The 25,288-nt window shown below is 32.6% G+C and overlaps 1 protein-coding gene and 1 non-coding gene across 4 annotated transcripts in view; both read right to left on the bottom strand.

Annotated features, from left to right (window-relative positions):
• CSMD3 (CUB and Sushi multiple domains 3) overlaps nt 1-25,288 on the bottom strand; it is a 1,188,176-nt gene that overhangs the window by 1,015,869 nt on the left and 147,019 nt on the right. The gene's annotated exons all lie outside the window — the stretch shown is intronic.
• On the bottom strand, nt 12,829-12,935 carry LOC121499226. Its single transcript, XR_005990054.1, has one exon. It is a non-coding gene; the product is annotated as a U6 spliceosomal RNA (small nuclear RNA).

Here is a 25,288-nt window from a genome sequence, read left to right as displayed (position 1 = left end):
AATTTGAAAGAGAATTAAAAGTCATTTTATCAAATCCCCAAACTTTGTATAAGTAGGTGTGTATATATGTGCATTAGGATTTATAAATGAATTTATAACGTTGATTGAAAGTCACTCATCAAAAACAATTACTGTAGGCATATATAAATATATGGTTATTTACATATATTAATATGCATAACTATCATATCTATTATATATATCATCTCTGTGAAAATACTAATTTAAACTTTGGGAAATGAATTGTAGAGTGTGTTTTTAGCTATCTTTTGCTCTTGATTTTAACAACTGAATATTCAGAAGATATTTTTGCCAAATTGTTTTCCTGATAGTTTAGAATATATATATGCAGTAGGAAGTATTTATTGAAATTTAATATTAAAGGAAGAGATCTGATCTAAATATGAAATCTTGAAACTGAAAAGTCTACAAAGGATAAGAGATTTTGTTTTATCAGATTCCAAACTTTCATAAGTTCTATTAAATTTAATAGTTGTAGATTACATTTTGGTTATACTGCAATTTTTAAATATTCTATTTATTTATTTGAAAGAGAAAAATCAGAGAGAAAGAGCCCACGTCTAGGGTGAGGGGAAGAGGAAGAAGCCAACTCCTGGTTGAACAGGAAACCAGTTGCTGGGCTCCAGTCTTGTGATCTAGGATCATGACCTGAGGGAAAGGCAGAAACTTAATTACTGAGCCAACCAGGTGTCCCTATATTGCATATTTTTATAAAACAAATATTTTCTGATATTTTAGCCATAATTTATTACTTTTTATGCTAATAACTTAATAAGTATAGTTACAAGATGGATCATATAATTAATTTACAATTGATACTTTGTCTTAACCAGAAAAGAGAAATTTAAATTTAAAAAATGCACACAAGATATAATTTTCCTAAAACTAATGAAAATATGTAATTTTTAATTTTTCTATGAATTGCCTTTTATGTTATTTATTTTCTCATTTTTCTCATCAATATGAGAATAAGAATTAGTATTTTTTTGCAGTGGAATTAAGACTATTTTTTATATACTTTCTATTTTTGCCCAACATTGTACATATAAGATTAATCTACATTGAAATTACCATATATTTCATTGCCAGATAGCAATAATTCTTATTTGTCTCAGGTGTATTTATACTCTAAAAATTAAGAACCCCAAAAAGATTTTGTGGGCTAGATTTATCAACATTTACCCCATTTAAATTAAAACAGAACATTTTTACATGTGTATTTATCACTTTAAAAATAACCAGGTAAGCATATTGCAGGTTACATAAATCATATTTTAATTCAAAATCATTTTATTTTCCAAAAAAATGAATAGAATGTATTGTATTCTGTTTGTGGAAATCTATTTAATATCTGGCCTATTAGCAGAAATCAGTTGGATTCTTATATATACTTCTTTATTCAATATTTTGCAATATGTTATTTTGGTTGATGGGTATAAAGAACTCTCGCCTTACTTACATATGTAGTTGGAAAAGGGAAGAGAATTCTAAAAGCTTTTGCAGATAAGTACTCTTCTTTGATACTTCACAAAACTTTACAAGTTAGTTGCAATGTTGAATTCAAACCATATCAAGTAGTTTTTATACTCTGTAGCATTAAAATTCATTACTTCCCCTTGTTCTTATAATGGGTTCTTTTTACCATGCATTTTTTAGCATGTATCAGTAATTTGGAATATATTGGTTCACTGAGTTAGATCTTCCAAATGTTGATACACTTTATTATAAAGTATCAAAAAATAACATTTATTTTTATTGCTACTAATCTCATTAGAAAAATATTTAAACTTACAGAAGCTTTAAAACTTACAGTAATGGATTAAAGTTTTACAAAATTCTAATTTTTTGCTTGTAAATTCAGATTTCATCATAGACAATATTTCCTGTCAGTTACTTTCCCTTGAAGTAACAATTCATGGTCAGTGTGTGTGTGTGCATGTGTGTGTGTGTGTGTGTGTGTTTGTGTGCCTGTGTTGGAAAAAATATATACCAAATACCCAAATGTGACTATAGTTTATGTCAGTCGTTTTAGTAAAAAGAATGTTTGATGAAAAAGTGGCTAGTTCAGCTGACAACTCAATCATACAACTGTTTTTGCTTGAACAACCATCATATTTTGGTAAGCATAGAAAAGATTGTTTTGTTTTGTTTGCATACTTTTTTTTAAAATTTTTTATTTATTTATGATAGTCACAGAGAGAGAGAGAGAGAGGCAGAGACACAGGCAGAGGGAGAAGCGGGCTCCATGCACCGGGGCCCGACGCGGTACTCGATCCCGGGTCTCCAGGATCGCGCCCTGGGCCAAAGGCAGGCGCCAAACCGCTGCACCACCCAGGGATCCCTGCATACTTTTCATTTTGTTACACAGGTCATTAAAAAGAGGGCCTTTACAAGGTAGACATTTAATGAAATAACTATAGCTTCAACAGGAATATTCTTAAGTACAATGGACTTTTTTCACACTAAAAGTGTGTGGCAGTAAAGAATACAATGATTAATGACTATTTTTACAGTTTGAAGTCACTAATTTTGATTTTTAATGCATCAGCATTTTCACCCATCATTACTTTTGTATCATGGGGGCAAATGTCAACACAGTGATAAAGGTGTGACTAATGTCTCAGTATCATTATGGAAACAGTTTTGATCTTCTGAACTCCCTAAAAATGTCTCAGGACCTTCAAGGATTCATGGAAAACATTTGGGAACCACTGCTGTATAGGAATCTATTGCCATAAATATACCACACTAAATTCATTATTCTACTGTTGATGGACATTCAAGTTGTTTTTAATTTCCGTTTTCATCAACATTCTTGGAAAAGCTCACTTGTGTGTACTTATCTGGTAGTTCCTCTAGGTTTTATAAGCATTTAAAGCTTTAAATATTCCTCTTTTCACCACATAAGTACATAAGCTATTTGGCTCATGATTAGAAGTATAGTTGATTTACTAATTTGAATTGCAATTAGATATCATTTTCTGTATGAATTTAATCCTTTGAAATTCTTGAGATTTGCTTTATGGGTCTGATATTGTAATTTTTTTGTTATGCACCTAGTTTTCTTATAAAGAAAAGTGTATTATTTTTCTATTGCTAATCCAAATTCCACAAACTTAAAACACTTTATTAGTTGTCTCATAGTTACATAGGTATTGGTAGAAGGTAGCTCAGCTGATTCTCTGCTTTGAGTTTCATGAAGCCGAAATCAAGGTGTTAGCTGGGCTGCATTGCTTCTGGAACCTCTGGAGCAGAATTTGCTTTCACTTCCAAATGTATAAGGCTGTTGCCAGAATTAAATTCCATGTAGCTGTAGGACTAAGGTCCTGTTTCCTTGCTGGCTGTTGACTTTGGGTCATTCTCAGGCTTTAGGGATTGCCTGCATTTGTTAGTTTGAGACTGCCATTCCTCCATCGTGAGAGTCAACAAGAACGGTCCACGTTCTCATTCTTTAAATCTCTCTGGTCTTTCCTTCTACCTCATCCTTCTGAGGCTACCTCTTCTGCCTCTAGAAGAAGAGAGTTCCCAACTGTTAAATGTGCATATAATTAAATTGTGTTCGGGTTGATAATTCAGGTATCTTCTTTATTTTAAATTCAGATATCTTCTTTTATGACATCTGTCTCAATTCCATTTGCATAGTTATTTTTACCATGCGATATACTCACAATTTTTTAAAGAACCATTATTCTGGGATCATTCTGGCTACTATTATGAGTATTTATCATTAGATGGGAGCAGCATACAATATATCTTTTAGTTAAATATATTAATTATGCTCAGGTGTTCTCTGTGCTGACTAAATTTTTAAAATCTGATCTACTAGCTACTGAAAGAGATATGCTAAAATCTCACAATAGGGTTGTGATTTTTATAATTATCCTTGTAGTTATGTTCATTTTAAAATATATTTGGAGCTAAATTATTAAGTGTATACAAGTTTAAATTATATTTCCTAGTGAAGTAAACATTTTTCTTTATGAAGTGCTACTCTATTTCTTTTCTTTTCTTTTTTCTTTTTTTTCTTTTGAGGGGGGTACAGAAAGAGAGAGGAAGAGAGAATCTTAAGCAGGTTCCATGCCCAGCACAGAGCCTAATGTAGGGCTCAATTTCAGAACCATGAGATCATGATCTGTGCTGAAATCAAGAGTCGGATGCTTAACTGATTGAGCCACTCAGGTGCCCCTAATCTATGTCTAATAATGATTTGATCTTAATCTTTGTCTTATCTGGTAGTAATAACCTAAAACCTAATTTACTAGAACTAGTCTAGAACACCTTTTAGCCTATAAATTTTTGGTATCCTTATTTTTAAAGATATGTCAGTTATGACCAGAATATACTACTCTTTTATATACATAAAAGGCTATACTTTTATCTACATAAAAGATTATGCCTTTATAATTTAATTATATAATCTTGGCCTTTTATTTACAAATATGTTTAATGAACTAAAACTTACATAAAGAGGATTACAAGTCAAAATTGTACATACTGCTGAATTTTCACAAATTAAATATTTTAGATCAAGAAACGAAAGACAAGAAATACTGAATGTCTGTTTATATTTCCTCCCATTCATTACTATCTCATTCCTCCCTAAAGATAACCACTTGCCTGACTTCTAGCTAAACAAATTAATTTTGCATGTTTTAAAGCTTTATATAAATGAAATTATATATAATATAATTATTTCACTATGGCTTTCCTGACTCAGCATTGTTTGTACTATTGCAGCAGTAATATGGAAATTAACTTTCAGTACTATATAGGATTTCATTTTATACCTCAATTTGTTTAGCCATTCTGCTGCTAGCAGATTTTTCTATTTCCAGTTGGGTCTTTTATAAATAATACTGCCATAAATTTTTGTTTACTTGTTTTGTAAGCATACATACATATTTCTACTGGGAATATATCTAGTGGTAGAATTGCAGGGTCATTCAGTAACTAATTAGTTATTATATAAGTTTCTGGAGGTATTGAAACTTTACTTCTTGATTTGAATCTATATAAATAAAATACTTCTCACTTTAAATGCTCATACTTGTTTTTCATACGCACACAAAAAAAGAAACACTATGAGGAAGGGGCAAAAAAAGAAGAATGGTTTTGCACCACACAAGAATTCTGAAAAACTAGTTACATCATAACCTGCTAGGATGTTATGCCTATTACAATTATACATCTAATGTTATGTTTTGAGTGATGGCCCTCCCAAAATACCCAGGCTCTAGTCCCTGGAATTTTGAAATATCTCACCTTATATGAAAAAAGGAATGTTACAGATGTTTTAAGACTAGGAGATTATCTGATTACCTTAGATTATCTGAATGGGTTCAGAGTAATCAAAAGGATCTTTATAAGAGAGAAACAGGAAAGTTAGAAAGAGAATAGGAGAGGGGATAACAGAGTAGAGGTTAGAGTGATGTGATTGCTGGCTGTGAAGATGGCAGAGGAATTAAGCCAAAGAATGCCAAGCAGCCTCCACTAGCTAGAAAAGGCAAGGAACAAATTCTCATCTAATGCCTCCAGAAGGAAGACAGACCTGTCGACACCTGGATTTTCATCCAGTTAAATCCATCATGGACTTCATTTTCCTAGACTGCAAAGTAACACATTTATGCTGTTTAAACTACTAAGTAATTTGTTGCCCCAGAAATATGAAACCAACTCATAGCTTTCTTTTGGATTTGGCATGCAAAGTTTTAAAGGTGTTTAAAATACTAATTTGCTCCATAAATGAAAATGGAAATCCTATACAACCTAGTGACCACACTAAGTCACTGAGACCCATGTTGATCTGCAAAATGAGTAGATTCAAAACCTATTAGTGCAAAATTTATTTGACTATAACTTTAGAAGAAAAATTTCTTTATACAAGTGAAATATGCAATTCACCTAGAAGGCACAAGAGAATGGGAGAAATTAAATAATTTGATCAAGTTCATAGGAGATCCAAGTCCAAAACTATGACTTACTGTGTCCCATTATCTGTTGAACATGCTGTTTATCCTATCATTGTCTTTGACATGTTGATTAAGTAAAAAATATTAAATATTTGAACTAATGTGCAAATAAACACACAATTATTTTACACGCAAACTCACTTTATACCTATTTGCATATGTTAAATAATCAGTATTTTTAGACAATATTTAGGACACTACACTATTTAAATTACCCAAAATAATAGTGGACAATGCAGAGAATGTTTTCTTTTTATTAAAAACTAGTTTTCTACAGTCATCTATAAATAATCAACAGGTAGTGACATGTTTTATATTATGAGATTTAGTATTCTTTTTCAACTCAATAAATAAGAAAGGATGTATGTATTAGACTTATTTCCGTGATAGTTATCAATATGTGGATTTCCAAGAATTTGTTTTCCTCCCGCCTGTAATACCTTACCTTATTAATCTGAAAATAAGCTCTTTCAGTTATGAATCCTATTAGTTATAGGTATACCTTGTTTTATTGAGCTCTGCTTTTTTTTAACTTTTTAGATATTATTATTATTATTATTTTTACAATTGGAGGTTTGTGGCAATCCTGCATTGAACAGTTCTGTTGATGCTGTTTTTCCAACTGCATTTGCTCACTATATTTGTGTCACATTTTGTAATTCTTACAATATTTCAATCTTTTTCATTATAATAATATTTTTCACAGTGACCTGTGATCCTGGGCTTTGATGTTATTATTTGACCCTGTTATATTAACTGAAGTGCAATAATCTCATGATAAAACTTTAAAGGATGAGGGGTTGCTTCTTATGGATGAACAAATAAGGGGTTTCTTGAGGTAGAATCTACTCCTGCTGAGGATACTGTGAAGACTGTTGAAATGACAACAAAGGATTTAGAATATTAAATAATTAATTGATAAACCATGCTGGAATATGAGAGGATTGACTCCAGTTTTGAAACATGTTCTGCTGTAGGTAAATGCTATCAAACAGCATTGCATGCTATAGTGAAATTCTTATGAAAAGAACAGTCAATTGACATAGCAAATATCATTATTTTCTTATTTTAAGAAATTCCTGGGGTGGCTGGCTCAGCGGTTTAGTGCTGCCTGCAGTCCAGGGCCTGATCCTGGAAACCCGGGATCGAGTCCTGCATCGGGATGCCTGCATGGAGCCTGCTTCTCCCTCTGCCTGAGTCTGTGCCCCTCTCTCTCTCTCTCTCTCTCTCTAATAAATAAATAAAATCTTAAAAAGAAAAAAAAAATTGCCATAGCCACCCCAACCTTTAGCAACCACCACCCTGATCAGTCAGCATCCACCAACACAGTGACAAGACTCCATCAGCAAAAAAATTATGACTCACTGAAAGATCAGAGATTGATTAGTAGTTTTAGCAATAAAGTATTTTTTAATTTAAGGCATGTTCTTTTTTTACATATGCTATTGCACCACTCAATAGACCACAGTGCAGTGTAAGCACAGATTTTATGTGCACTGAGAAACCAAAAAAAAAAAAAAAAAACTACATTTGGCTTGCTTTATTGCAATAATCCCTTTATTGTAGTGGTCTGTAACTGAATCTTCAATATTTCTAAGGTAAGTCTTTTCTTTACAAGATTTTATTTATAATTTAATATTTATGTGTGATTATTTATAAAGCATGTCTTCTCTTTTGGACGCTAACCTTTGTGAAGTCCTTAGAACTCACTAGTTTATCATCAGTGCTTTCACGCAGTACATATCATTTAAGATGACCCTCAATAAATAGCTGTTAAGTTAATGAATGAGGGTGGATGGTAGGAGAAGATGAATGCCATCAGAACACTTTCTTTTTCAAACCAAGAAACTGTGTTCTTGTAACAGTGTCCTCAAGTATCACAAGGATGCAAAGGACTTCAATTGTTAAGAAAATTCAGATAGTCTATGTAGACACTTCTGTTTAGAAAGACTTACCATTTACCATAATATTAACCTGAAAAGTTAAAGGAAGATCATATATCTTATGCACTTCTATTTGAAGTATCTTTCAGGATATAACTATATAGTTTTAAAATTTATTTTCCAAGTAAAACTAGCATGCTGTTTAATTTTTGAATTATATGAATTATAAATATGAATTATGAATTGAATTTCAAATTACAATATGAATGTAAATTATATGAATTATAAATTACAATATTTAAACATACATGCATTGCACTTGAACCTAACATGTTTTCTGGGTAATCTAAAAGTATAATATTTTATAGATAAGCATGATCTTTTTCCATAGGATCATTTTACTAATTTGGGTACTTGAGAAATATCAGAGGTTATTGTATGTTTTAAAGGTCATGCACTTCAAATGAGTGATCCTGTTACTTCCCATAAGTCCTTGTAGATGAAAGCATTCTTTAAACATTTCCTTTCACAAAGATTCAGGAACATTAATGATGCTTAACATCATAATGAGTAACTAGTTTTAGGGAAAATTAACTAATGAACTTAAAACTTTATATCAATGACTAATATGAAAAATACTAAAATAATTATTTGATAATTAATACAAAATTGATTGAAATTCAAATTATAAGAAAGTCATTTATAATGCCAAGGTATGCTCTTTAAATAAGAGGCTGTTTATTTAAAAATTTTTAGAAATTGATGGCAATTAATGTGCCATTTTATGGCTTAATGTAATGGAAACCTTTAAAGCACCAAAGATGATGGATAAGAATGATACTGTCTCATTATGTAAATAAGTTTACCAGCTTTTAACAGTGAGGTGTTATTTCTAAGAGACTGAATATCAAGAATGACTGGATCCATACTATCTCTAACAATGTAATCAAAAGCCTCTTTAAACAAAAATATGTATACATACACAAACATAAATATATTATGATATTTATATAATATATAACATATATAAATATATATAACATATATTATATGTTAATATTGTATATATTGTATGTTAATATATCTTATATATTGTATATATAAAGTTTTATATAATTTTTATATATAAAATTTTGATATAAAATATTTATATAAAAATATATGTATTTTATGTTTCTGTATGTGCATATTTAATGCCCCTCTCAGTCAACAATAATTTAAACATTCTCTAGTTAAAGAATAAATGTAAAAACTATATTTTTAAAATCAAAAGGATATTAGGATATTACTGCTTGTAAGGAGATTGGGTGGATACAGACACGGAGAATGGGAAACGGCAAAAAGAGAGCAAAAGCTTTATTTTAAAACATAAGTGGTCAAGACTCCTGGGTGGCTCAGTGGTTAAGCATCTGCCTTAGGCTCAGAGCATGATCCCAGGGGCCTCAGATTGAGTTCCACATTGGGCTCCCCATGAAGCCTGCTCTTCCCTCTGCCCTTGTCTCTGCACTCTGCATCTCTCTCTGTGTCTCTAATGAACAGATATTTTTAAAAAAAATGTGGTAACATTATCCCAAGTCCCTGGAATTTGTGATGGTTAACTAAGAAAATTCATATGGAATGGCCTGGTGTATTTTCTGGAATCAAAGAAATAGCCACTAAGTGTTAGTTTCATTAGTACTGTGTCTCAAAATCCACTGCCCTTTCATTTGCATTCTGTGTTATACTATGGTTAAGACAAATTGTATTATAATGCCAGCATTATTATGATGATTTCTCATTACTCATAGTGAGAAAAATTTGATATGAATTATCTTACAATTTTACTTTGGTGTTACAGTTCTTAAAAATGGTCCGGGAGATATACAGGGAATTCTTTGCTGAAGTGAACTGTTAATCTATTTAATTTCAAAATGAATGGGAAAACCACAGGAACAAGTAGATATTTAAAGTAATGACTGTTCTGTGAGAATAAATCATGCGTGTCCTATTGATATTGGGGTACATGAAGCACAGCACAATAATTCATGGTTATGTCAAGATGTCAGTAATTGTAATATCAGAGGAAAAGATGACTGTGGCAATATTTGAGTAATTATATCATTTGTTGGGACTAAATGAGCTGAAACTTCTTTCAAATATAAAATTCCTGAAAAAGGCATCCTGTGTGAGAAAGGCAAATTTACAATGTATGGAACATGTGCCTAGGTATAGATCTAGTATAGATACTGATGTACATATGGATAGGGATTAGGGTAAAAATAAATATGACTCTGATTATAATACAGATATAGCTAGAAAGGTAGGTGACTAGCATTCATTTTCACTTTTTTATAGTCTTTCCACTGTATTGAAGTATCTGTAGATCTTGGAATTATGCTTGCCAAATACATCTCTTGCCAGGATTGTTCTCTATTAGTTTTTGCCACTTCCATATGATTTGGAACGTGAACTAAAAGCCTAAGTTATTAGTACGTATTGGAAGGTAGATATCTAGCAGGTGTTAGAGGTGAGATTTTCCCATCACCTTACCAGAATTCTTGTTTAAAGCAATTTGTTTTGATATTACAAACAATTGAGCTCATCACTGGGTTTTTCCTACAGTTTCTGCAAATTTTTGATAACATGAAACCTAGTGAATGTTCTCCATGACCTTCATTCCTCAACCTTAAATTCATTATTTTGTTGTTAAATATTTTCTTTTTCACTATTAAATATTTTCGTCCTTTAAATACTTCAGGTTTTTCCCCTTATTTTCTGAACCTTAGAGATGCACAAATATTATAATACCACTATCCGGGGAGAAAACTTTTTCTTCCGTCAAAAACATAGTTTAAGAATGTCCTCAACTCTCTGTATCTAGAGTTACTCCATTTACTTAAAACTCATTCTTTCCAGTGACTTTAGAGTTTCATCTTCAGAATCAACATTTTATCCAGGATCCATGCAATATATTAGTAGAAATTTTCTTCAAAATTTAGCATTTTCAATTTTTCTATCTTGTGCATCTATTGCCAAACTTTTATAATGTTTTTATCTTGAACTACTTATCTTTAAAACTATAAATGACCAAAATTGCAAAGACAGTGTAGTTGAACTACTGAAAACATTTGAAGTACGGTGCGATTAATGGATGCCAGAAACTTAAATCTATTTTGGTGTCCCCACCTTGCACAATCACCTAAAATTGTTAATGGATGTATTAATCCAAAGTTGGAGTTTTAAGAAGCAGTTGAAGTTATGACTGTAAGATTGGATTCTAGAATTTACAATTGAAAAACACATATTCTACTGCTTATCAGCAATTTGATATTAAATAAGGGATTTCATCCCAATAAACTTGGGATAAAGGGGGTTAATACTAGGAAATATCCTATAGCTATATTGTGAGGATAAGTAGGATGATGCTTGTAAAAATTTAGCACAATGCCTAGCACATGCTAAATGCTATTTTTACCATAGTTATTTTGGTGATAAACCTATCCAGCTTTCATCTAATTAGCTACAAAGACATTAAATGATAACTCTGGTGCTGGACTTCCTGGAATAAATCTCGGTGTTGCCATTTGCTATTGTATGATATTGTGCAGTTTACTTCTCTCCCCATCTGTTTTCTCACTGGTAAAATGTTAATGAAAATAGTACTAATCTCTCAAGTTTTTGTCAGTTTTAAATTAGTTAATATAAGTACATCAATTGGAACAATGTCTGGCATTTAGCAGATATTTACTACTATTGCTATTGACTCTTGATAACAGATGTGAGAGTTAGAAAGTTCTTTCATAGCCATCCAAATTTTCTTCCTGTAGCACTCAATTATTGATACTTACAATAAACTTGAATTATATAGCTAAGTGTAATTCTTCAAGTATGTGGTATGCTCTTATAAGCTGGATTTTTTTCTTCCTCCTAGTTTAACATCCTTAGGATTTTTATTTTGGGTATAAAACTAGTAAATACCCATTAAATGCTGTTGCTTGAATTACATGAGGCAAAACTATGAGCAAGAAAGAGATGAGAACCTTATTACATCCCCAATCATTGATAAAGCTTTCCAATTAGGAAAAGGGAAGGAAAGAAAAAGGAGGAAGAGAAGAAGAGATGGGATGAGATCATATGTGTCTTTAGAAGCTTGAAATCCTTAACATTGAGTGAAGTGATCCCCCCCTCCATACCTGCTGTCTTTTTGGGGGTACATTCCAAAGACTTCTAATAGGCGTATTATACATACCTTATAATATGAACTTTACTGTATTTCTTCTGATCCTCTACATTTACTAAGAAAAAAAAAAACTCTACAAATGCATATTTTGTATTTTTCCATATTGATAATTGTTTGATCCATTTATCCAAGAGACATAGATGAGAGTTGAACTCGAAATTAATGGCTTGTTCTGTTTCCCAGAAAGATATTATTGATTATCACTCAGTTTGGCAAAACATGAAAATTATATGACATGTTATTTATCCATAAAACATGTATATTAGAAGTATGGAATTTTGTTTGTCTACTTTTTCCAGCCATTAAAGGGTTTGTTCTTAAAAAAGAAATGACACATTTAATCAATGTCCCTGTGAAGATATATAATATAGATATAGTTGTTTTATATTTTTTATGATATAGTCAAATGGTGAAGACAAATTAAAATTTTATTTAACCTAAAATATTCATAGAAAAGATTTTGAGATTCTACACTATTCATTGGTTTTATGGACTTTGATAAAGCATTAAACTGTACACAAAGTAAATAAATATTGCAGTTGGAGAGTTTTATTTTTTTTTTATTTTTTATTTTTTTGCACATTTTCTCCAGTAAACATTTATTAATTGATGAGAAGAAGTATTTCTACAACACTTGAGACTCCGCTCAAATGCCATGTCCACTCAGAAAACTTCTCTAGACTTTCCAGCTCTTATTCCACCCCACAGATCTCAAGACTTGTGTGGGTCTCTCATAAAAAATATGGAACGCTTCACGAATTTGCGTGTCATCCTTGCGCAGGGGCCATGCTAATCTTCTCTGTATCGTTCCAATTTTAGTATATGTGCTGCCGAAGCGAGCACTGGAGAGTTTTAAATAAAGGCTTATGCTGGTAACGATTAAAGGTGTTTTGATAAAGACATTATGCAATTTAACCTGGATATTCTAAATTTATTTTTATTTTTTTTATTTATTTATTTATGATAGTCACAGAGAGAGAGAGAGAGAGAGAGAGGCAGAGACACAGGCAGAGGGAGAAGCAGGCTCCATGCACCGGGAGCCCGATGTGGGATTCGATCCCGGGTCTTCAGGATCGCGCCCTGGGCCAAAGGCAGGCGCCAAACCGCTGCGCCACCCAGGGATCCCCTAACCTGGATATTCTAAAAGTTAGAAAAGCAAGGACTCTTTTTCAGAATAGTTTTGATTGTTTTTAAGTATTTTGTTTTCAAAGATATCGAATAGAAGCAATTGAGACTATAACAAGTACTTTAACAGACTGTACATAACCATTAATTTTACCCATTGTGCTCGACATCACTTTCTTATAAATTTTCACAACTGTCTTTGAGATGATTATCTCTTTATATATACACACACAATTGGTGGATGACATTACCTTTTGATAACTTTCTGTAATGATTTTAGATTAAATAAAATTATAATCTGTCTTCATTGTAATATACCATAAAGAAAATATCAATATGAGAATACAGCGATATACAACATTTGAGGAATCATTTCTCTACCTAGTTTGAGTGTATTTGGACATGATTTATGAGGTAATTTATTATTATCAAATAATAATTTTTATGTAAAATGCAAAATCACTCAGTCCACTAACCTATTATTTTAAAATAATAATAATTCAGACCCAAACATTTTTTTTTTTTTATTAATTTTTTTTTTTTATTTATTTATTTATGATAGTCATACAGAGAGAGAGAGAGAGAGAGGCAGAGACACAGGCAGAGGGAGAAGCAGGCTCCATGCACTGGGAGCCTGATGTGGGATTCGATCCCGGGTCTCCAGGATCACGCCCTGGGCCAAAGGCGGGCGCCAAACCGCTGCGCCACCCAGGGATCCCCAGACCCAAACATTTTAAATTGAACAATGGTTAAAATTAAATATTAAATTATATCTATATTGTGAATTGTTTTACTGTATATAAAGTATATTTTAGAAATCACTTTTTTACAGCACCAAAATAAAACGATTGTAAAATTTACAAAACACTGGGATCCCTGGGTGGCGCAGCGGTTTGGCGCCTGCCTTTGGCCCAGGGCGCGATCCTGGAGACCCGGGATCGAATCCCACATCAGGCTCCCGGTGCATGGAGCCTGCTTCTCCCTCCGCCTGTGTCTCTGCCTCTCTCTCTCTCTCTCTCTCTGTGACTATCATAAATTAAAAAAAAATAAAAATTAAAAAAAAAATTAAAAAAAAAATTTACAAAACACTGAAGATAATTAAATCCAATAAACATTAGCAAATATAATCAGATAATAGTATAAATATTCTGTTTTACTTTAGAAACAATGTCTTTATGAATCCTGATATTCCATGTTCAATATCCTAGGGGTTCTTTTTTTGTTTTGTTTTGTTTTGTTTATCTTTTTTATTTTTTATTTTTATTATTATTTTTTTATCCTAGGCATTCTTAAGTAAACTCTACACTCTACATGGGGCTTGAGCTTACAACCCTGAGATCAAGAGTAGAATGCTCTACTGACTGAGACAGGCAGGCACCCCAATATCCTAGGACTTCTTTTTTTTTTTTTTTTTTTTTTTTTTTTTTTTATCCTAGGACTTCTTGAATGATATTTACTAACACGGAAAATAACAATTGATATTTTAATAAACTAATATATGTATATAAGTTAGTTTTGATAAAACATGGAAATATGACTTGAAGTTATAGTAGATATTGCCACCTCCTGTTTTCCTACTTTAAACATAAAAATAAATAAAAAAATAAAATAAAATAAACATAAAAATATCCTGTAATATATCTTTTTTCTGTTACAAGTTAATATTATAATGTTAACATTGATTAGAATAAAGTAACACCAGAATATTTCAATTTTTTAACATTTCCTTGATAATTATTAGGACAATTGAAATATTTTATTTTTAACATGAATTGAAGGAGAATGAGTATTACATTTCTGTTTTTTCTTTTAAAGATTTATCTTACAGTGAGTGGGCAAGCAAGCACAAGTGGGAGGAGGGATGGAGGGAGAGAATCTCAAGTGGACTCCCCAAGTGGAATACCACTTGGGGTTTGATCAACAGCCCATGAGATCATGATCTGAGCCAAAATCACAGGTTAGACACTTAACTGATTAGCCATCCAGGCACCCTGGAGTCACATTACTATAAAGTTAATGAAGTTCTCACATGAGAAGCTAAACTAAGGTAACCATTGATCCTACATGAAAGAAATAAAAATCATGAATTATTTCTATAAGGCTAATAGATTGCCATATGTCTGTAATTTTTGCTTCTGGTTTGGGTCTCTTTTGAGAGCATCTTGTTAACATTTACACTGGGAAAATAAGCAAAAAAACCACAAGATTATTCTAGGAGCTAGAGATATTTGTTCCCCTACTAATAGGCACCAAAGCATCAGATACTATAAAGTAAAACAAAGAAACATGAGTTAGTGTCTGTATCCAAAGGGCTATGTGACTATCTAGTAAGCATGGGTTAGAATCAAAGGAATACATTTTATTGAAATGATTGTATTCTAATATGAAAAAACTAAAGAAAGTAAGATAAATACCAATAGACAAATGCATTGACTATGTTTTAGTGGAAATAACAGAAAAAGAAAAGGCAGTTCTTGTTTATTTACACCCCCATTTCTCATGCTTCTACTTAGGGACATAGACAAAGTTAGAATCATAGACTAATAACTGAAGCAAATATCTAGTTAGGTTTAAGAATCGGCATTTATCATAATTCATAACTGTTAATATGTCCTCGGTATCAAATTCATAATGCTTAACTTAAAAAGGATTTTTTTTTAATTTTTATTTATTTATGATAGTCACACAGAGAGAGAGAGAGAGAGAGAGAGAGAGGCAGAGACATAGGCAGAGGGAGAAGCAGGCTCCATGCACCGGGAGCCTGATGTGGGATTCGATCCTGGTTTCCAGGATCGCGCCCTGGGCCAAAGGCAGGCGCCAAACCGCTGCGCCACCCAGGGATCCCTGGATTTTTAAAATACTTATTAAATTATAATATAAATATTTCTATTTCTTGAGGAAACTCATATTACTCTGGAATTTGGTTGCAATTTTGATAGAATATCATAGGAATCATAGAAATAATATTCTCTATGGAGTTAAGTAAGATGAGAAGAAAAGTAAAGTAATTGAATTTATAAGCTATTGGATTCTTGAAATAGAAGACCTTGGCAAGTATAATATTAAATAAACATGGGCAAAAAATAGTGCATGAAAAATGTGCACAAAATAATTTATATTAAAAATATTGCCATAGTATTATTTAAATTATGAGAAATGATTTGAGAAAGAATTAAAAAATGTAATTTTTTCATCATTAGATCAAAAAATACAGACAAAACAGAAAAAAAGAGTATATTCATCAACTAAGTACTGGTGGACATATTTAGAAATTAAATTCTGTGAAGACCAAACTATCTGTACATTTAAAACTGGACAATTATATGGAGGACTATAATTAATTATTTTCATTAGTCCTGTGGTAGAGAAAGAAATGGACTTAATTTATACATTTAAGTATTTGCTGATTTTGTGCAGAATTTGGAATATTCTTGTAAATGTGACAAAAATGTAACTTTGGGAATAGCATATGAGATGGTGCCATTAAATTTCATAGTTTTATTAATAGTAACATGATATGGGCAGCCCTGGTGGCTCAGCAGTTTAGCAGCAGTTTCGGCTGGGGTGTGATCCCAGGAACCTGGGATCGAGTTCCACGTCCGGCTCCCTGAGGGGATCCTGCTTCTCCCTCTGCCTGTGTCTCTGCCTCTCTCTCTGTCTGTCATGAATAAATAAAAATTAAAAAATCTTTAAAAAAATAGTAACATAATATTTAGACAGTTACATCGGAGATAATGCTTATAAAATAAACTAATGAGTTAAGAAAATAAGAAGGAATAACAAAATGAGAAGAAAGAGGGGAAAAAGAGAGTGGATAAGAGTGAGAGGAAGAATCCAGATTTTTAAAATTCTCATTATTGTAACCAAAAAGCTGTTCATGTAGGCATTTTATTTTGGAGTCCTATTTTAAAAATCCTGCAAACACATTTTCTTCGTGATGGTCCAGTGAGCTTTATAATCATGATGCAGTGTCACTCTGGCTAGGTACTTTTTTATATATGTGGACAGAGACATGACTTCAAATGAAATTTTGCTCTGAATATTATAGCATGGATCCTCTCATAGGTGCAACATTTTTATGTTCCAACAGCCTTTTCCCTGACATCTACACTATATATATCTAACCACTATTTTATATTTTCACATCAATGCTAATCAGCATACCAGAACTATGTCCAAAACCTAAATCTCAATTCAAAAATCTCTTGCCTCCTCATTCCCTTTGAGTAAAGTCTAGTCTTCTTGTTGTTTAGGCTAAAAAGCCCTGAAATCATTCTTGATATCTCGCACACATTTCATGCATCTAATAATTCAGTGGAAACTATGGCCTCTACTGTGAGGAAATATCCACAATATATACAATGGTTCCTCATTACCTCCCCTGCTTTTGGCACAGTGCAAGTCACCATCATCTCTCACTTAGACTATTTCATCAGTCTTATGCTGTGGCTTGCAAACCTCTCTCTCCCAGTTGCCCTCAATTCCATTCTCCTTTAAAAATATATTTAAAATCTTTTTAAAAAGCATAGTGACTCATGTGTCTTTTCCAGTGATGTCTACAACCCACCAATGACTTCTAAAGCACTATCTGCCTATCCTAGGCCCTAATTTATTGTCCGTCTGTTCTCACTAGAATATAAATACTTATCATGGTGGAGAAATCATCTGTGTCCACAATGCCTAGGTCCTGCAATAATGGCCTGGCAAACAGAAGGCTCTTGACATTACTCTGAGGGTACCTAGGTGGAAGTGTCTGCCTTCAGCTCAGGTCATGATCTTAGGGTCCTGAGATCTAGCCCCATGTGGGGCTCCCTGCTCAGCAGGGAATCTACTTTTCCCTCTCCCTCTGCCCCTCTCTGCTTGTGCTCTCTCTCTCTCTCTCTCTCTCAATAAGTAAATAAAATCTTTAAAAAAGAAAACATGTCATTACGCTGGAATGGCTACTGTGTTTACCTAATAGAAATATAGGGTGACATTAGACATTCTAACTCTAATATTATAATTTTAATTGAGTATGATGCCTTAAAATATAATATGAAGTATATAAAATGGATTTCAACTCCACATACTAATATCCATTCTCAGCAACTCTATTTAAATTTGTGTCTTCATATTCTTTTATTCTAACCTCTTTTGATAGACTCTTAAAACGAAGTCCTTCTGCTTTTAGACTTACCTACCTATAATCTTAATGTTTACTCCACAGGACAATTGACTGAGGTCAAATGATGTGCTACCTTACTTTGCTACTTATAATCGATCCTTCAATAACTCTTAATCACACATTGGATGAAGTCCATGTCATTAGCTTTCCAAGTTAGTGTTTTTTCAAATTTAATACATGTACAAAATGCTCCATCCAATCTAACCACTTTGTGAGTAGCCCCTACAAGGAGGAAAAAAATAAAACAAACAAACAAAACCAAAGGAAAGCAAAATATAACCGGATTAGGTCAACTACTTGTTGGGTGTTTGTCATTCTCATACTGTTACTTTCAGACTCTGCTCAAATATCTGTGCCAGCTGCCTTTCTGATGGGTTAGGCATATTAGGAGGCAAGGTGAGAGATCAGAAAGAGAGGGGAGAGAAAGCATTATTCCTCCTTTTTTTCCTTCTTTTGTTTCTGGAGAAACTATGGAAGTGGTTGCGTTTCTTTGATGATGTCAGCTTTGATCCTAGCAGTTCTTTTCTCAGCAGTTCTGGTAGTGGCCATGTGGTTCCTCTCTATAAGGTCAGCAACTGCTGGGTAGATTACTCCCTTGGCTCCAGTGCCCACTATATCCATCTCCTGCCATGGTCATAGCACTGTTCACAGCATAGTAGTCACTATGTTCTTCATTCTGGAAATCTCAGCCCCTACCTTGCCCTCCATTAGCTTATTTCCTTCCTATTGCAAATACCTCCAGATTGCTTCTTCCTCTTTTGCCTGGTTTCACTTTTCAAGCCTTTTAAACTAGTTCCCTGTATTAACATCCTTCTGCTTGTTTTCCCAGTTGTTTCCTGTCTGATATAAAAAATAACAATAATAATAAAATAATAATAATAATAATAATAATAATAATAAGGAAGGTGGCCAATCATAAGTAGAAAATGATTTTCTAATGTTTTCACAAAAGAGATAGGTATGAAAAATTATATTATTAAACAAATATATTCTTTTCCATTGTTACATTACCTTATTGATCATAAAATTAGATCACTGTTTTGATATTTTTCTTGAGTAAGAATACATTTCTATATATAATGTGCTACTGTCATTGCAAATAAATTTATGTTTATGTAGCCTTAAATCAATTCTGGATGTTTTACTCACTGTACTTTGTGAAATATTAGATGCATCTTGTTACTATAATGTATTAAATTAAATGTGATATCACCACATGTACATGCATGGCTAAATTTAATATTAGCTAATAAGGACAAACATATTACCCTGAAACATCAAATAAAACATGCTTTCAAAATTAAATATTTATGTCAGCAAAATGCTTTATTTAGCTGCTTTTATGCCAAAAAGCAGAACTATTTTAACTAATGAAATATTAAGTACTACCTGTTATTTAAGCTTTCACCATGAATCAAGTGTTCACCATACATTATCTCATTATTCTGATAAAATATATAACTGCATATGACTTCATTTTTATTATTCCATTTTGCAAATGGAGAAATGAAAGGATTGCAAACAGAAATTGCTTATTAGAAGATACATTGTTAGGGGCGCCTGAGTGGTTCAGTGGTTGAGTGTCTGCCTTCGGCTCAGGTCATGATCCCAGGGTCCTGGGACTGAGTTCCACATTAGCTCCATGTGGGAATCCTGCTTCTCCCTCTGCCTATTTCTCTGCCTTTCTCTCTGTCTCTCATGAATAAAAAAATAAATAAATAATTTTTAAAAAGAAACTTGGCTGTGAAAGAAATATAAATTATGGTGATTGACATTCACCTTGATAAAAAAACAATCCATATTACAGATTTGCAGAATGAGAAATGAAATACTGGATAATAATCTGTGTATTATAGAAACAAAGATTAAAAAAATTATTATCCCTTATGTTTACAGAAAAATTTTTCCATGAAGGCAAGAGAAACAAAAGCAAAAAGGAACTATTGGGACTTCATCAAGATAAGAAGCTTCTGCACAGCAAAAGAAACAGTCAACAAAACTAAAATACAACCTACAGAATGGGAGAAAATATTTTTAAGTGACATATCCGATAAAGAGCTATTATCCAAGATCTATAAAGAGCTTATTAAACTCAGCACCCAAGAAGCAAACAATCCAATCATGAAATGGGCAAAAGACATGAACAGAAATTTCAGAAGAAGACATAGATATGGCCAACAAGCACATGAGAAAATGCTCCACATCACTTGCTATCAGGGAAATACAAATCAAAACCACAATGAGATACCACCTCACACCAGTGAGAATGGGGAAAATTAACAAGGCAGGAAACCACAAATGTTGGAGAGGATGCGGAGAAAAGGGAACCCTCTTACACTGTTGGTGGGAATGTGAACTGGTGCAGCCACTCTGGAAAACTGTGTGGAAGTTCCTCAAAGAGTTAAAAATAGACCTGCCCTACGACCCAGCAATCGCACTGCTGGGGATTTACCCCAAAGATATAGATGCAGTGAAACCCCGGGACACCTGCACCCCGATGTTTCTATCAGCAATGGCCACAATAGCCAAACTGTGGAAGGAGCCTCGGCGTCCATCGAAAAATGAAAAGATAAAGAAACTGTGGCCTATGTATACAATGGAATATTCCTCAGCCATTAGAAACGACAAATACCCACCATTTGCTTCGACGTGGATGGAATTGGAGGATATTATGCTGAGTGAAGTAAGTCAATCGGAGAAGGACAAACATTATATGTTCTCATTCATTTGGGGAATATAAAAATAGTGAAAGGGAATGAAGGGGAAAGGAGAGAAAATGAGTGGGGAAATATCAGAAAGGGTGACAGAATATGAGAGACTCCTAACTCTGGGAAACGAACAAGGGTTGGTGGAAAGGGAGGTGGGCGGGTGGTTGGGGTGACTAGGTGACGGGCACTGAGGGGGGCACTTGATGGGATGAGCACTGGGTGTTATTCTATATGTTGGCAAATTGAACTCCAATAAAAAAGAAATTTAAAAAAAACGAATATGGCCTTTTTGTATTCCTATTTTCCATAAAATTTAGAGAAGTGGTTTGCTCTCCCATTTTTTTAGTGGGAGAATTAGAATTCACCATAAGTCTGACTCTAAAATATATGTGGTGGTTCTTTCTAACACCACAATTTAAATATGTGTAGATGAAGAAAAGAGAGACATTTGAAATTTAATATTGGAAGCAGAAAATGTGTTCCTGTCAAAAGACATTAGGATGAAAATAATGCTGTTCAAAGAATCTAAAGTGAGGTTGAAAAGAATTATATAAAATACACTTAAAAGTATCATAAATAGGTCAAATAGCTTGAAAATATATGTAAAAATAGACAGTAGGAAACTAATACACTTCCCCCCAATTCCAAATAAAACATTCTCATGGTAATATAATAGTGTTTATTGATAGTAAACATGTTACCAGATTCTAGAAGGAATTTATATGAAACAGCAATGCAATTGAAAAGGCAACTGGTGTTACATGGATAATGCTATTAGGTACAGAGAATACCAAAAAGTTGGTAGAAAGAAACACCCTCTCCTTCTTTGTTTCTTAGATAAAGAACATAGATCCCTGCAAATCAGAAAACCAGTCAACATTATTTCCTATATGTCTCTCCAAAGACTTGTCCTATCACAGAAGCCCTCTTTCTAAGTTTTAGAAAAGAAAAAAATCCTATATAACAACCAGATAAGAAATTGGGTGGCTTCTTGGTACACACTGTACAAAAACTAAAGCATTTTGCAGAAAGGGAATAATAGGAAGAAATATGGTAGTTTACTTTCTAAGAAAATTAAACACAGTGTTATTTATACTTGTCCTTTATGCAATAATAAGAAAAGTATATCAATGCTTAATAAGAATAAACAAAATAATTTGTTACAATATAATATTTACATATTTTCAATTAAATTATGTTTTATTAAATTAACAAATTAAAGAGAATAATTCGCATATATCTATTGCTGATTTTAAGAACTTAAATACTACTGGGGCATCTGGATAGCTCAGTTCATGATCTGGGGGTCCTGGGATCAAGACTCACATCATTCCCTGCACACCAGGGAGTCTGCTTCTCCTTCTCCCTCTGCCCCTACCTTCTGTTCATTCTCTCTCTCTCTCTGTCTCAAATAAATAAACTCTTTAAAAAAAGCAAATTAATAACTACAAAGGTAAAGATTATACTCTATTAGATGTCATAACCTATTATAAAACTATAATATTCAAATCAGTGTGGTATTAGTTTAGGGGTTAACAAATAGGCCAATGAAATAGAATACAGTCCAGACATAATACCACACACAGATACTTACTTGATTTGCAATAAACTGAGGTGCGGTAAGAGGTATTTCTAAATATGGTACTGAGTCGAGTATATACTCATACAGAAGAAAAATGAGAACAACAAAAAACATAAACCTTGTTCTCTACACCATACACAAAAATCATTTCTCTATACACTGTGTATCTAAATATTAAAATAAATAAAATATCAAGAAATATCTTTGTGACCTGGAATAAGCTAAGATTTTTAAATTAAAACACAAAAGGATTAACACTAAAGAAAATAATAAATTACACTATGTTAAGAATATCTTTTTATTAATAGATAGTATTAAAGTGAAAAGCCAAGACACACAGTGATGGAATTCTTATCAAGAATATATATATAGAATCACTACAAATTGAAATAAATGAAGCAAAAAGCCCATAAAAAAAGATGGACAAAGACTTGAGTAGCACATTATATAACAAGATATCCAAATGACCAATAAGTATATTAAAAATGTTAAATTTTGTTAGTCAGTAGAAAAATACAGATTAAAACCAGAATACTAATGCTACTAAAAACAGTAGATCAATTAAAAGTAAAAAAGGCAGACATTACCACGTGTCAACAAGGATGTAGAACAATTAAATCTTCAAACACAGCTTGTGAGAGTGTAAATTAGTACAACTAATTTGGAAAAAAAATGTTTTGGCAGTATCTTTGAAGGGAAAATTATACATGTAGCTATATTAAACCATGAGAGATATTTAAACATTCTCACAAGAGTACATTTTTGGAATGATGATAGCAGCAGTATTCACAGTAACCCCAAACTGGTAACAACTAAGTAACCATCAATAGTAGAGCAAATAAACTGACATACTCACAAAATGTGAGACCATATAGCCGTGAGAATAAATTACAATTACACACAATAACAAGTTTGAATTTCATAAAATGATATTGGACAAAAGAAGCTATAGGAAAAGATCACCTAATACATCTTTCCATTTACCTACACTTAAAAACAAGCAAAATCAGTATCTCCTGTTACATGTTAGGAGAGCAGCTACCCTGAAGGAAAGGGAGGGAGTTTGTGATCAGAAGGGGACAATGTTCTTTTTTTGATCATAGTGTTACTTTCATGGATGCATTTCTTCGACATAATTCATGGAACTCAAAACATGTAATTTGGGCTCCTTTGTGTACGTTATTCAATAAAACTACTTAAAATACACCATGCAAATGAAAACAAACACCAGAGGATAAAAATGTCATAATAAGGAGGAGGAATTCAGTGATTTTTTCCCCCAGCAGAAAAGGAAGGACTAATTGGTTATGAAATAGGCGAAATACTTTTATTGGGGTCTACAGCACTAGAAGAAATTCATTTGAATAAATATTTATTAGATGATTACTAAAATAAAGGGGCTTACGGATAAAGGTTTATTTTTTTAAGGTTAAAAAATAGAAAACAGATTCTTATAAGGAAGATATCAAGGACGCCTGGGTTGCTCAGTAGTTAAGCATCTGCCTTTGGCTCAGGGTGTGATCCTGGAGTCCCTGGATTGAGTCCCACATCAGGCTCCCTGCATGGAGCCTGCTTCTCCCTCTGCCTGTGTCTCTGCCTCTCTCTGTCTGTCTCATGAATATATAAATAAAATCTTGTTTTTTAAAGGAAGATATCAGTTTCATTGGGCTAAATCTGATTAATATCTGGCATTTTTGAAGTTCTCCAATAAAATATAAAAATCCAATAATAAAAGATAAAATATATGTAAATCTGGTGAGATGCTGGTTAATGACTCCAAAAAGGGTGTTACTCATTAATTTATTACCAATACCAATGGTACAATCTGTTTGTGATAAAACTGTGTCCCAAAGTTTATTAAAATTAACCACTTAATTTTTGCATCATTCTCATTTTCCTCATATATATACATTTATATATGTTCATTATATTTCATTAAATATACACAAATATTACATATGTATATATACAATATATGTACATGTATATGCATATATTATAAATAGATGTGTGTATATGTATACATTTCTATATTTATATGTATATTAACATACTGGGTCGAAGTGCGTATTAGCATTAGTTCATAGAACATAACAAAGTTAAAGGGAACTGAAATGTGTAAGATTTGCTAACAATTTGATGCAATAATAAATAATATGAGAAAAATATACTCATATGTTCAATAAATCATCCCAAGACAATATGAAGTTTAATGTGAACAATTTAATGAAATTAAAGTATTATTTATTTGAACTTTGAGTATACTTATAGTATACATACAGTCAACTTATCCATACTCATGAAGAAATATTATTGAATATTTACATCATGTTGGTATTCTATTAAATATCAGAGACATAAAGGCAAATGTAGTCTCCCTTCAAAGACCTCAAGCCGGGCAGCCCGGTGGCTCAGAGGTTTGGCGTCGCCTTCAGCCCAGGATGCGATCCTGGAGACCCAGCATCGGGTCCCACGTCAGGCTCCCTGCATGGAGCCTGCTTCTCCCTCTGCCTGTGTCTTTTCCTCTCTCTCTCTCTCCTCTCTGTGTATTCTCATGAATAAATAAATAAAATCTTAAAAAAAAAAGACTTAAAGCCTATTTGAGACCAATATTATA

The sequence above is a fragment of the Vulpes lagopus genome, chromosome 9 (assembly GCF_018345385.1).
Source record: "Vulpes lagopus strain Blue_001 chromosome 9, ASM1834538v1, whole genome shotgun sequence".
NCBI classification, from domain to species: Eukaryota; Metazoa; Chordata; class Mammalia; order Carnivora; family Canidae; genus Vulpes; species Vulpes lagopus.
The sequence above is the reverse complement of the archived record's forward strand: the minus strand, read 5'-3'. Positions and strand labels throughout refer to the sequence as shown.